General features: G+C 37.2%; 1 protein-coding gene across 3 annotated transcripts in view; it reads left to right on the top strand.

Moving 5' to 3' along the window:
* The first annotated feature begins 810 nt into the window (after positions 1-810).
* Positions 811-15,881, top strand: part of LOC113497726 — a 293,242-nt gene continuing 278,171 nt past the window's right edge. For all 3 annotated transcript variants that reach the window (XM_026877423.1, XM_026877422.1, XM_026877421.1), the window contains exon 1: positions 811-1,090. The gene's annotated coding sequence lies outside the window, so the exon portion shown is untranslated. The remainder of the gene's footprint in view (positions 1,091-15,881) is intronic.

The following is a 15,881-nucleotide window of genomic DNA, read 5'->3' as shown; positions in this document are numbered from 1 at the left end:
GGCAACTATTACATTTCTGAGATATTTTTTTTAATGGATATCTATTTTAGTATCAATTTAATTAAGAAATGTGTTATTTAGATAAATGGCTTTTCGATTTGTATTGCAAACCCTTTAGCCTTTTGATTGCGAGCCATTGACACAAATTACTCTATCTGCAATGTGATCATCGGGAAGGTAATTGAACTTCCTGTAAATAGCAACACACGTTGCAAGCACTGTCCAGTGTTAATTACTCTGGTTTTCATAAAGCAATCGAGGTCGTTTAGAATAATGAAAATAATCTGTTTTCATGATTAAATCATTATCAACAGTAAATTTTCAAGAATTGAGCAGGTTAGGTAAGGAATGTGGGACGTAACTCAAATATAGATCACGGAAAATACAAACTAATTTTCTTTTTATATTTATCATTCAAATAAATTGTTTGTTTATTATTTGAATGTTACAATCAACTCGTCTTTTAGTAAATATCATTAACATAGAGTGTGGGTATTCCAACAGTAGTAAGTAGTACAGTATCTGCTCATCCCGCGCAAATTCTGTAAGTTAACAGAGGAAAATGTGTTACTTTCGCATCTCACCCTTTGTTGTTCTTCTCTAAGTGACTTTTCCTGGTAATATAAGGAAAACCTCATAAATAAAGGGCTACTGTTAAAAGATTAAAAATGATCACACTATGGCAATGACCGTAGCATTGCAATTGACCGCATCGCACCACGTGCGAAACGGAACTTCCTATCCCCGTCTCTATCCCACTAACACAATTTTCCGCTTACCGTTTATTTGCATCCTTTTCTGTCGCGGAAAACTGTAAGGGCTGATTCCAATGCCTCAGTTTACGTCGCGTTGTTGCGGCGAGCGGACGCATGTGGGGTGGCGATTTTGTCCCGTCGTGTTTCACTCGCGAAGTATTTGCATAGTGAAGTGCGTAAGTTTTGAAACTGTGGAGATATTTGTAACTTGATATATTCCTTTGATTTTGTTTAGACTTTGTAACTGTGTAGTGGTGCTTAATATTATTATAGTAGTGTGTTTTGAATTTAGTGATGTGAAGTGACTGAATAGTGTCAATAAAATTGTTATTTTAGTAAGTATCTACAATGTTAATAAAGGTTTATGACAATCCAGATATTTATCATATTAATAAGATACCTTAAAGTCTTCGTTATTTTGAAGTACTAGATAGTACCAATTATTATAACGTGTCTAAAGCGAATTTCGTATGATGAGGTTGTAAACGAGAATATTAAGTATCTTAGCAAATACGTTTCATTTAATTTTGACTTCTTAAGTAACTCAAAATTATTGTTAATCGACCCACACCCTTTTAATTATGAAACAAATGTAAAAATCACATTAACAAATGATTTAACACTTTCTAAACTTTACATAATGTGAAAATACTTTATCACTTTAATAACCTGTATAAAAATATTTTTTATCAAAAAGAAGCATGTTAATGGTTTCCAGTATTAGGTATAGATTATAATAGTGCCTTATGAACATAAACCTATCAATACTACCTGTATAGTGCCGTGCAGCCTTCATGAAAACTTCAGGGTAATAATATTCCAGCATTTTACGAGCACTAATGGGAGTTGAATCGCCTCTGGAATTAACTCCCAGCGTTAGACCGTGTGTTCCACACACATACCTACCTACTATATGATTAAGGGACTTTTATTTACGTTAGTGGAGGTCATTGACTGGGAATGAAGGTAATCTGAGGCTGGTTATAGTGGTATCAGATTACAACATACTGTATATATGGGTTGATAGGACGAGGTGGTCTAAAGTGTTGTTTGTGAGTTTGTGTGTAGAAGAAGGTATACTAGTTTAGTCTTAACAAATTTAGCAAGATAATGTTGTAATCAGTAAATGTATTAATACGTGTGTTATACACACCGTTACAACGATTTGATAAAGTTATTTTTTAACTACCCTACATTTCGATGATATTGAATGGTTGAATGAGTACATTCTTTCCTCAAATTTCTATAAGTTTAATTTGGTCAAAAATTCATAATTTGTTTTGTTTAAAAACCGTACTTCAAAACTAAGATTAAAAATTGGTAATTTAATAAAATCTAGGCTTATCTATCTTAGCGGCATGAGACAAGAATGAACATAAACAGAATCGAAATGTTTTTACTTCTAGTGGCCTATAAAGCCTAAACAGGCGCTAAATAAACATAAAATTAAAAAATTAGTGATTCTCACAGAAACTGGGACTCGAAACTCAGAAATCCAGAAACTCAAATCATTACCTCCTTTAATAAAAAAAGAGACAAAATTCTAGTACATGTTAATAAATATGAGTTAAAAGAAAGGCAAAACAAAAGCAAGTGATTTACGGAATTTGCAAGGAAAATCAAACAATAAAAATTAAATTAAAGATCTGCATTCTACGGAAATCCATAAATCCTTAAAAATCATTCGTAAAATCATTACCTTTCAACTAACACATACTATAACGTGTGTATTGGTTGCCATAGTAACATAATATTATTAACAATTTATTATTAACGGTGACCACGAACATTCCTCCACAGTCCGGTACGTATAAGTGATAAATTCAGTTCATACATTTATTAAAATTGCACGAGTCTAGATGAGACGCTAGTTTATTTAGTAAAACGAAATTAAAATAGCTAATATTTTTACCTGGAGCTTGCAGAATGAAATGTATCCTGTATTTTATTTCAGGATTACGAACTGGTTTTTAAGCTCGCAATTTTTTTAGAACTGAGTTTGTTTTTTGATATCTATCTAGATTTTCTTTTATTGTTCACTATGGAGGTTTTTTTTTGTATATAAATAAACCGTTTTAGTTTTGAGCTAGTTATCGATACTAATTACTTACTTCTTATATTCAAAATCTTAGCTAATAATCACCTGAATTACAAACTAATCAATAATACATTTAACAAATTCCCGATCAACTAATCCGTGAACAAACGTATCGTAGGCAAACTCATCAACATAACTAGCTAAGCTGACATCGATCGCGTCACTAGACGAGCCTAAGCATGATGAATACAAACTAACGAAGGAATCGCGTCAGATCCGTCAGTCGGACACTCGATACAGAAGCCGTATTGGCGAGACTACTGCGCGGCCAACTCCGTAACATTCGCGGTGATTATTATAATTTGTGTTTTGTATGCGTATCCGAGGACCAGCGTTTTTCGTCCTTTTTGGTTATTGGCATTGGTTGTGTTATTGGTGCCAATGTTTTGGGTTATTGCGACGTTAGCTAGGTAATGTCGTGTTTGTTATTTTGTTAGTTAAAATGGTTATGCAGCAAATTGAAGTGTAACGTAATACATATAAAGTATAATAATGTTTAAAGCTTTTGAGAGAATTTTGCACTAATTATATGTCCTCCCTATCACCATTCTATAAAGTGTAAGAACATAGAGTAGACAGGAACAGTTAGCTTATATTCCCACGGTACAAATGAAAGCTACTTTCCTCCCCCGCAAATATTGAAACACTACAAATACCTAAACGCCGCCACGCACAAGCGATTATAAAACCAAGTTTACACCCAACTTATTGACTTGTATCAATAAACAATAATGCTTATTACTGTCAGCCCTGCATGTAAAGCAGGGGTGCATCGCACGCACGTCTTCCACTCGATTACTTTATATCGATTAACTGCACGCATCGAGATATCGATTCTTTTTGGGGTAGCGTGACGTGACCTGTGGTTTTGGGTTTACACCCTCCATTCTTATTGTTATGTAATTTGAGCCAGAAATATGTTCTTAACAAAAATCGTTACCTGAAAGCAACGAAAACTAAAGTAATTTATGGTGAAGAAATTTCGTTACGATTTCACAATCTCACTTACACTCTCAGTTTTTATGAATAGGAAGTTAGTATAAAATATAATTTTATTAATAACTAGCTTTTCGCCCGCGTCAAGGTCGGTTATATCGCGTTTCCAAGAGAACTTTTCAAAAGTCCGGGATAAAAACTATCCTATGTTCTTTCTCAAGATCAACTCTATCTCGGTGGTGTTCGGTGGTTTAGACGTGAAAGAGTAACAGACAGAGTTACTTTCGCATTTATAATATGTGTATTTAAAGATAAAAGGGCATGGAATAGCCAAGCCTCACTTTAAGATTTACCATTTAAGTAAAGACAGGTTGTCAAGCTTTCTCAGGCATCATAAATTCTTCATTGAAGTAGGTCAAACCAAGATTTGTATAAATATTCAAGTGTGGTAAACTGTCATTTTCACGATATTTGTGTAAATGGCCAGGATTAAAGGACCGGGACCAAAGGACTACCTTCTAATGACTTCGGTAAATTGAATAGAAACCGTGAAGTAATATTAAGATAATATGTAGAGTCGTGTATAAGTTGCATCCCCGGTGTCGCGTCGATCTTCCACTCGATTACCTTGTATCGATTAGCTGCACGCATCGAGATATCGATTGTGTTCAGAGAGGGATACTCGTGTGTGGTTAGGGCTGTGTATTTTTATATTTTAGTCAGTCAGAATTGCAACTAACGCTACAAGGTTGTTTTTAAACCTCTTAATACCAACTGGAAACCTTTGCTAAATTATTACATTGACCTCAGATTGATTATGTATGATAATCAAGCCACAATCATACTCATTGAAAATTAATCAATTCAAGACTGCCTTTGTATTGTCGCACATATTATCTATATTATCTGAATGCCTTTAGATAGATTCTCCACACAACTAGTCAACACACAACCCTGCCATGTTCTATAACCATTACTGGGGTACAATTGTCCCTCATTCCCATTCAATCACTAGCGCTAAACAGCCATCAATTACATTTAGTATACAGTGATGGATAGTTTTCTGTTTACGTCTGTATTTTAGGGTTAAGTACAAATAATTAATCGGATGTCAGTCACTGTGGGCTAAACACTGAATAATTAAGCGAACAATCTTACGACGAAGACAGATGAAGGTTTTTTTTGCTGTGAAAGTATTGGGCGGTTAGTTTACAATGGATTTAGGGAGGTAAACTGTGTCGATTTATTATTTTATATTTAGTGTTAATTTCATTACATTCATTTGCTCGCTTCATTGGAAGGGAGCCGGTCATTTTTTAAGGAGGTCCTTGCTAAGATTTTTAATGTAAAATGTGATGGAGAATCTAGCAGGCATCAAGCATTTATCATATATCTCTATAAAGGAACAGACATGGATTGCCCAAGGCAGCTGCAGAACTATTGTAAATTGTTATTTTTTTCTTATTTTATTAATGCTAGTATATGAGAAATTTAATGATCCAATTCACTGCTAGAACACGCAACATAATCCTTTAGCATACATCCTGGTCGGCTAAGTACATCAATAAGATAGGGGTTGGAATGCGCACCCATAATTCCTTAGAAGCCTCTCCAAATATTTCGCCTTTAGATATTAATAATATCGATTCTAACTTCATTGGATTACATGTTCTGGAATACTTATAAACGCATTCTAAGTACGGGTTGATTTGAAGATGATTGTAATTTGAGAATTTAGGGCTCTTGTACTATGTGGAGTTGTGTGTTTCATTCGCCCTTTATCAAATCCATTGTCTACTTATTTGTGAACGTGTTATCAAACTAACCTCAACTCAATATAGTATTGCGTACGAAAATCTTTTATCAGACGTTAGTTGCCATTATAATAAGCCACGTTTTAACTAAAATACTTCATTCCTATATCAGGTCCGTAGTCATTTTCCAGATCAGAAATCAAAAATCCTAACTTTTATTTTCCAATTTTATGTTCACGTAATCAGAAAATGTTGTATGGCGATAATATTCACTTAAAAGTGAATTTTCTCTTCATTTTTTCGCATTGCATATAATTGTAAGCGAACCATAAATAAAACATAAGCGAAGCACCTAATTAAGCGGCCGCATAAATTGCGCGGTTCAAATGAAAAATGGCGCTCTTCCAAAGGGTGGCCAGTCTCTATCGTCTGTGGTGTTGCCAAGAATATCAAATATTTTTAAGAATAAAAAAAGGAAATCGACAAATGTAATATTGTACCTATTTATGCAGTAACAGTGTTGAGGAGATATTTACTTACCGAATAACATTTGTATCAGTCTTCATCATTTTCCATAAACAATTCATGGCCGAAGTCAAATGAGCCAGTCGGTTTCACAGCCCACATTAACATTCAAAACATTTTCGTTCGAGGCATTATCACAACTAAACATTGTTAAACACCCAAGAAAAAGGGTAAACATTACACAAAATGAATAATGGTAACACTTTTTCTAGTGTTGCGAGCGCAAAAACGCAAAATACCCGCGTCACGCGCTCGTTGTGATTTGGTGAAATTAACGTGTTAGTGTTGCGGCAATATCTCTTGTTTTGTTTGTTAAGATAATGTATGGCGACATTTGTTACCGAGACTTTTCCAGACTCTTATTGTATTTATTATTTACACTGGTGGTTGGTTGCTAACAGAGCTAGAAAGTGGTCTGTGTAGTAGAATTTCCATTTTACTCTGGATGTTACTTTGCACTTACCTTTAAATGTAAAACAACATACAACGTCATCGAGGTGCTTTGGAAACAACGTTACCTAGATTTTTACCTGAACGAGGTTTTACCTTTTCCAAATACTTATTTGTATATAATTGTAAACAAATTGTATTGAATGAGTTGATCGCACCCGTCGTGACGTGTACGTGATCTTTTTAGGGTTTTGTCACTGCCTGTTATGTCATGTATTTCTGAAGCTGGTAAAAAAAATAATAATCAAACTTAAATCACGGTTAAGCAACGGTTGGTACACAACATATTGATGTCCATTTGCTACAGCCCATGTACCGACCCCTTACTAAGAAAAACACCTAAATAAAATTGTTTCCTTGACACGGAAAAAACAAGTATCTCTCCTAAAATAAAGCGAGATAGAACAATAATAATAATGACGTCATATTTCGTGGCTATTATCTTATACTTGTCGTTTGCCGTAAATGTAAGGAAAATGTAGCAAATACCTGTTGGTCACTTAAATGTTTATCCGGCGCGGAAATTGGATTTACAACAGCCAGTCCTGAAGCTCGATTCGAAGTGTGGTGCGTTGCTATGTGTATTAATTCATTGGAAATAGGACTACATAGTGATCACGTATGGTCTTTTCAGAGTAGTCTATAGATAGTAGGGTGAAAATCTGATTAAGGTTTATAGATGTGGCTTAAAACATATTATTCCTCTGAATTTCTCAGTTGTCCGGGTTTCCTCTCGATGTTTTTATTTACAATTATAGCAATTGAGCATAAATTCGAAAGGGTTTTGGTGCGTGCCTCAATTTGAACCCGCGGCCTGTGACTGGTAGTCTAACAGTCATACCAATGGACTAGTTAATAGGCCATTGATATTTTTAAGCAATTTGCAGTCACCATTTAGTTAATAATAATAATTTATTTCTTAGTACATGGTGTTACAGACAAGTTGTCTTTGATACTTTTTTTTGACATTTTATTTTTACAAAACATAGTAGCACAAAAAATATTGAGAACCCCTTCCAATGGTAAAAGTCGGGATAGAAATTACGTCAAAAGCAATCTCAATATTTCACGTTAACCAAATGAAAACGTTATCAATAAATTGATCTCACACAAATGTAACCCAATTAATGAGCCGATTGATTGGAAATACTTTCAATTAACTCTTAGGCAATGGATTATCGTCATCTACGGCCGTTGTCCGGCCGGAAGTGGCGCAATAAGGCTGTGCGGCCAACCGGAAACTATTACAGCAACCCTTACGATGCTGGTATTGCGATGATAGGGTTTGTACCTGGTTGTACGTGGGGTTATACGCTGGCTGAGTGGGATTGCCTGAATGTAGTCTGTGTTTTGTCCTGTAAACGTGTGTAGCTTACACACGTTTACAGGACAAAACACAGATCAAACGACTTTGATTCTAAAAGTAACCATCGGTAGCAATGAATTGGGTACGCTTCATTCTGTAGTAGTTTGAGGAGATCTTTACGTATGTTACCTGTAGTTGATATTTGACACTATGAATGAAGATTGTTCATTTGTTCTATTTATATTATCGTTTTGAAAATAATACGCAGATTATTTCTATCCTCTTCTTACTGATTTCAAGAAAATTAATTGAACAACCTCTAGGGAAATGTCAATAAATAATGCTCAAATGTATAAAAATAACATTTAGTTTCGATAAGTTATGTGACTTTGATCTTTCATCTAAATACGTTCTAGTGTTTTCTATTGAAACGTCTCTTAGCTAGAGAGACAGTTCTCACAAAAACTACTCCACTCGTCCATTCAGAATCGTCGCCCTTAACCTTTATACAACAGCATAATGTATTCCTACAACACACAACCCTCCGTCCGCCACGTCGGGTAAGACCGGAGATGGCGCGCCGGATGCCACCTCTAGCATCCCACACGATGATATTCTCTGAGAACCATTTCGTTTCAACTTATTCATTTTATTTGGGTTTTATTTGATGTTTGTTTGACTCTGAAAATAAAATGTGGTATGAATGATAACACTCTACTTTTCTGTGTTTTACGATATCTACTAATAAAACGTGATAATAGTAGCACAAGAATGATTGCAAATACGATTACAAAAAGCAGGAGCTCGTGGCTAAGCTATAACCGCACAAGTGAATTGATCACAGGTCAAGCTACGCTTGTTTATCTTTGTTATAACGAGTTCTTCCGTGTTTCGGAAAACACATTAAATTGTGGGTCCCAGCTGTTATTTCTACATCTTTGACAGTCGTTCAGAAGCTTGAAAGTCTGACAACCAGTCGAACCAAGGAGTATCGTGTTGCCCAGGTAACTGGGTTAAGAAGGTCAGATAGGCAGTCGCTCCTTGTAACTTACCTGGTACTTAGCTGAATCCGGTTAGGCTTCCAGCCTTCCAGCGTAGTTGGGAAAAGGCTAGGCCGATGATCATGATAATAAAAAGCAAAAATCAATTTTAAGGTTCAATAATACGGGATCAACACGATAACCCACATACGTAACAAAAGCCGCAATTTATATCAATAATCCTAAACCGTACAAAAGCATATTCAAATGTATTAAACTCCCTAAAATACGGGCCACAGTCTCGTATGCGTGAAAAAACATATTTTTTGTTTATTTAGTCGAATTCCTGAATTTCGGGAGCGCTGAAACATTTTGGCGGTTAACTGAAAACTAACAGACGGACAATTAAACAAATAGGGCTTCGCTTCGTTAGAATACACCGTGTTTTTGTTGAATGCGCTCTGTAAACAGCACTGCTTTACCTTGTGCGTTCCACTAACATTTAAGATAATCTCTTGTATTTATTTATGTAAGCTATTTAGGAGTTCAAAATTGTTGGTGTTTTTTTTTATAAGAGTTTGAAAATGAGATGGCAACGCTCATAGTTTGCACCATGATTGCAATTTCGCAATTTTCAGAGACGTTTAATTATAATTAAAATTTATGTTGGTTTCGTACTTTTGTATTGCTTCAGACGGATTGGTAGGTACTGATTTCACCGGTGTTCCACAGGGGTCAGTCTTAGGACCTCTCTTGTGGAACATCGGATACGACTGGGCATTGCGAGGCACTCTACTCCCAGCAATGCAGGTCGTTTGTTATGCAGATGACACCCTGTTGTTGGTAAGAGGGGCCAACCAGGAAGATTGTTTAAGGCGTGCGGCCTGCGGCGTCCATCTTCTCGTGGACCGCATTCGTCTTCTCGGGCTGGAAGTTGCAATAGAGAAGACCGAGGTACTGGTGCTGCGCGGCCCCCGGGGCCGAACATACATGGAGGCGTGCCTAGCGGTGGAGGAAGCAAGGATCCCACTGTCAGGCACGATGAAGTACCTGGGACTGGTCCTCGACAGAGGGTTGAGTTTCCGAGAGCACTTCAAACGGCTGGCACCGAGACTTCGGTCCGCCGCAGCTGCTCTCGGGAGACTCCTGCCAAACATTGGGGGCCCTGATATCGGGTGTCGTCGTCTATACGCCTCGGTCATTCGATCAATGGCACTATACGGCGCACCCATTTGGTCTGACGCACTGACTTCCAAAACGCGGGCGGTCCTGCTCAGCTCGCAGCGCGCTGTCGCCAATAGGATCGCCCGCGCTTATCGGACCGTTGGTCACGAAGCCGCGTGTGTCTTGGCTGGCACGCTTCCGTGGGATCTGGACGCAAAAGTGTTGGCGGACCTTTACACCCGCTACACCGAGCTCCGGTCCCGGGGGGACGAACCCTTGCCCAGAGAACGCGAGATATGGTGCAGAGAAGCCCGACTCGATGCAATGCGGACTTGGGAGCTCCGGCTAGCGAATCCGACAGCTGGGCGGGCCACGGTGGAGGCAATCCGCCCAAATTTGCAACCGTGGGTGGAGAGGCGGTACGGCGTTTTAACATACCGCCTCACGCAGGTGCTGACTGGGCACGGGGCCTTTGGCCATTACTTGCACCGAGTTGCACGTAGGGAGGTGACGACTGCGTGCCATCAGTGCGGTGATCAAGATGACACCGCACTGCATACACTAGCCGTATGTCCCGCCTTTGCGGAGCCTCGCGCCGAGCTCACCTTGGCGCTGGGAGGCGTCGATGTCGCCTCGCTGTCAGCTGTAGTCGCTGCTACCCTCAGCAGACGCACAGCGTGGGACGCGTTGTCCTTCTTCTGCGAGACCGTTATGTCCCAGAAGGAGGTAGCGGAGCGCGCGCGGGAAGACGACCCGAACGCGCCTCAAATACGAAGACGTCGGATGGGTCGGCGCAGAGCAGCGCATGAGCGCGCTCTCCCGCCCTAACTAAGGCCCTAGGCGAAATGCACGGGGGTGTTTGTCGTCTGTTTATAGGACCCCGACGGGAGGCCACATTTTGTGCAGTGGATGTGGTCCTAGTACCAGGTGGGGAGGCCAACGCTCTCTACACGTCGGCCTCCGAAACGAAGGAAGCCGTCGGCATCTATTAGCCGACGGTGCCCCGCAGTCGGTGCGTGTTGAAATGCTATGCATGCCCGCGCACCCACTAAATACGGGGACGCTGTACGGCGGTTAAGGTTTAGTCAGTAAGAGTCTGACACTACCCACTTCCTCCCCCGAGGAGGTGGGTGTCCATGAGGATTCCCCCGCCTAACCAAAAAAAAAAAAAAGGTACTGATTTCAGAATCCTGAATTTTAAGTCCAGGTTTATTGTTATTTTCAGTTTTAGAGAAAAATAAAGTTTATGTATTGGTTTTGTTCTTTAATACAGGAATTCCTATCTGTACCTAACCGATGATGTCAGAAACATTATCACCTCTAAATTTTGTAAATGTATCTACTAACATTTGCTTGATACACCCCTCCAAAGCCGCGCGGCACTCCTGCCAATCCTCAAAGTGCCAACACTTGAAGATAAGTAAATAAGCAACATATTTACTGTGACGCGATTAGTTAGTGATTGCGTATTCAGAGGACGGCTTCCTTTGACGTACGAGTTAACTACGTCGTATTAACTGTACAGTTTAGGTTCAAGTGTGGGTTAAGCTGGGAGATGATGGAGGCTTTCATTTGGAGTTTAAATGACTTTAATACGATAGTGTTAAGTATACATATATATGTAAATAGCTTGAGTTTGAATGCTACGATGTCTTTCCATCCCTCTGTCACCGCGATGATCAGTTTAAATGGTTTATTTCTTTTTTATAACTTCTCTTCTGCAAAAAGATCATTTAGAGAAAAAAGTCACGATCTTATGAAATTGAGTGTTCTAATTTTGTATTTTAATTAAGCCCTGACTGAATTAAAATACAAAATTAGAACACTAGCATGCTTGCATGATACTGTTCGCTTTGTTTCTGTGTAGTACACTAACTAGGCAACGCAATGAACAGCCAGTTATAATCTAATCACTATTAATTACTATTCATTATTATATCCATACCTAATTAAGGTAATATGTATGTTAATAAACCTCCCTTCCTCATACTTCCCGCATACATTTCATGACTTGGTCTCTGGATCAGTGTCGGTCTCGCGCAACGAGTTTAGAATACATATCGTGTTAGATATTGAGACGATAATGTGACAACCATTTGATGTTGGCTTATGATTAGCGCCGCCACAAGCGCCTTGTGAGGTGTACCTGAATTATTATCTGGAGGTCTGTCTTAGACTGTTCCAAGGGAACAGAACGGAGCGGGGTTCAAATTCGTTACTTAAAGAAATTTGACAGAAATTTCATAGTGGTTTCTTAGGTTTACGCGAATGTTAGACATTGATATGAAACTACTTTTATGGATTTTATCGCGGTTTAGTTTTAGATTTTAGTAACCGACGTTTCGAAACCTTTGCAGATATCATGGTTTCAGAAATTTCATGTAAAAAGACTTTTTGCGGTTTCTTAGGTTTAAGCGAATGTTAGACATTGAAATGAAACTACTTTTATGGATTTTTTTCGCGGTTTAATTTTAGATTTTAGTTCCCGACGTTTCGACACCTTTGCAGATATCATGGTCATTACAGTCTGCCCGTGACTAATCTACAATTAAACCACGATAAAATCCGTAGAAGTAGTTTCATTTCAAGACTTTTTGTTCTAAAGTGGATATCGCATAGGCTTGTATTATTGTATTTAATAACACTTTACACTATACACGGTGATTTTTTAGTCGTCTTACAAAAGTAGCCTAGTTCATGTATCTGACGTAAAATACCCGCGCGATTATTTTTTATCTTCAACTAAGATAATAGGTACGAAGAAAAGTGAAACATGAGAAATCTGAAAAATCCTGTTAAAAATGATAAAAACCATTGTTACAAGGCTCGGACCGCGCTCGCAACAGAGCTGTGTTTCTAAAACTACGAATTGCATCATAATATTGAATAAGAATCAAATCTCATAAATAACTATTTTTTTATCATGAACGTGTTCTAGACATTGGATACATGAACTGGGCTGCTTTTGTAAGACGACAAAAAAATCACATTGTATTAGCTGATAACAGGACAATTTCGTTTCGCGTTAATTTTGTCTAAAATTTTCCAGTACTTACTTATTAATCAGTTCATAACCCAAATAACGTTTACAAACCAGTCAGTCCTCCACATTACAAAGTCTGGCACAGCATTGATCGAATTAAAAATTCCTTACCCTAAATCAGTATGATCACTCGTGGATATATTTACCATGGCTAGGTACGTACCTAGGTATAGTTGTGGCGGCACGCAGTGCATACTAGATGAGACCTAAACACGATCAATACGCTCTGATTGAAATATGGACAACTGGACTGGTGATTATTTTGGGATGATTTAACTCTGCATGTTTAATAATTAGTGATGTAGTCGAAATTTGATGTTGGTTTGGCATGTTAATTATGGTCTTCGATTGTAAAGTGTGTTATTTCGTTATGCTGTTATGTTTCAAAGTTGTTGTTTATTAAAGTCTAGCACGCTGATTTTCATGGGGATTTTCAAATCTGTAGGTGAAAAGTTAAGAACCTAGTCACATTTTATGAAGTATTCAGTAGACCTCATTAAAGATGTTCATACCCATACTTATGTCTCCCTAGACATGAATATTGTTATTGAAAATTAATGTTGTTTAAAATTTTACATCTACGAAATAAGCAGCTGTTGGACTTAATGTCTTTTACCATTTGATAAATGCTGGTATTCTGAACAAAAATAATTTAAAACATGAAAACGACAAAAAATTAAATTAAGGTCTTTTAGTTTTCACCTACAGAAATGTTCAAACGATTCGCTTTCTATCTGTGTCTCATTTAAGCAGTACTTTATATTGTAACGGATGAATTGACGTATTCTTTTTTCATAGGATTAATAATTAAAAAAAAATCCTTATTTAAATGTGCAAAACCAGTGAACTTCTAAAATTTATTTCGTAAGATGTTAAAACAATGAACTTTCCACATTCGGTGTATCATAAATTCTTTTGAATATGGATACAATTCTTAAGACCCGTTTCATTGAATTCTACCTTTTGTTTCATCCAATGTACATTAATTCCACAATACATACTGAAACCATAGCCTTTTAAACATGTACGCGACATTAAAAATGTACGTTTTAAAGCAGGAAAACCTGGTCGCTTTACATAATAAATTCTTACAAACTCGGAGCAAGAACAATCGTGTTAAAATATTAAGATATCTCTTTAGGTGGTTACTTTAAATATATATGTCGCAACGATTTGGATTTAACTTTCTCATATAAAGTTTCGTTAAGGCAACGCTTTTTATTAATGACTCTTATTTTATTCTTCTTACTTGGTTTTGGTTTTAAAATACTTTTTTTACCTTTTAGAAGACGTCTGCACGGTATTAAGCTAGTAGTATTGATATAATTAGGCGAAGATCTCAAACACAGGCATACCCTTTTAAAGGTGTGAGATATATGTTTTAATTAACCTGTTAAAGAAAATATTTGCCAAATGGTAATTCATCTGTTAATCTTTAACTGAAAAAAAAATTACAAAAGTGTTCACAAAATAATCATAACACTGTACAACAAGAACTTTTATCTAACTCAAATTCATCAACAATTAATCTAATGACATAATATATTATTATTTTAAAGCATCGTTGGCAAGCCTTCGCCTTAACAGCAGACGAGTCAGACGAGAAAGTTGATTCAAACAGCTCGCTACTTATACACAGATATTTAATTTTCTTGAGCACTTAACTTGGATGTCTATTTTAAAGCTATTGTATCTTTTATATCTCGCTCCGTTCTTTAATTGGTTGTATTTTTATTGTTAATGAGTTGCAGATCTTAATTCCCAAAATAAAAGTATGTTTTTCAGACTTCTAATAAAGAGGCCAATGCCTGAATTTTGTGTAAGTAGTAACTCTTTTCATTCACGCGATGTCGTCATGAGAAGAGACCTGGTACTTATAAAACGCGTAGGTACACGGAGACAAAATACATTTCATGAGATAAAGTCCAGTGATTCTAAATCAAAATCAAATGTTTTTTTATTTCAAGAAGGCCGTTTAACAGGCAGTTTCAAACGTTACAGTGATGGCTGTAGTTTCGCGGTTCCAAAGTGTCTTTCTTGTGGAGAAGAACCGGCAAGAAACTCCATCATTGACGGACAGACAGACTGCTGAGTCTTCCTAATAGGGTTTCGTCTTTACTGTTTGTCTACGGAACCCTAAAAATGCTCTGTCTGTATGGTGGTTGTAGGGCACGCTCAACTGAATATAAACTTATTCTGCGGAGCGCCCGTACGGCTCCTAAACCAATACTTGATTGGCGCCGGTTCATTTGACGTCGCCAAACAATTGCCGGGTAATCGCTGGGGTTTCAATGTTATGGGTAATGTTTCATGGATTGTATGGTGTTGGATGAGGTTATTATTGTAATTGTTCTTCATGTAAAACTGTGTCATTTTTTGTGTTGTGATTTTTTTTTTCATGAGAATTTTGCCAAGTTGATACTTTTTGTAAATCGGAATAATTCAAATATAAGTAGGGTGAATGGAATGATTACTATTGTGATGACTAACATATAAAGTTTGCTGAATAAGATTTAGGAACTTAAACTATGAATAATATCATTCACTTAGCAAAAAAAAATTCCAACAACTAAAATATTTGAAAAATTAATGAAAACTTTCACTTCAGGTAGAAAATACGTAAGCAAAATTTCCACTCATTTAAGCACGTGAAAATTATATGAATAATTTTCTCAGGTTTAAAAATTCACCTCATTCCGAGGTCAGGTCAACTAGCAAGAAAAGCACGGTCTGAACCGCGAACGGAACACGTTTTCTTTACTACACTCCGAGATATTACGGACTCACTGCTTCAGAATATTTTAACATTAAATAATTCCTTTGGAGCTTTCAATTAAAAGGGGAAAGTATTCGGTAGTTGTTTGAGACTT

Source organism: Trichoplusia ni, chromosome 9 (assembly GCF_003590095.1).
Source record: "Trichoplusia ni isolate ovarian cell line Hi5 chromosome 9, tn1, whole genome shotgun sequence".
NCBI lineage: Eukaryota > Metazoa > Arthropoda > Insecta > Lepidoptera > Noctuidae > Trichoplusia > Trichoplusia ni.
Note: the sequence above shows the minus strand (reverse complement) of the source record. Positions and strands in the feature narration are given on the sequence as shown.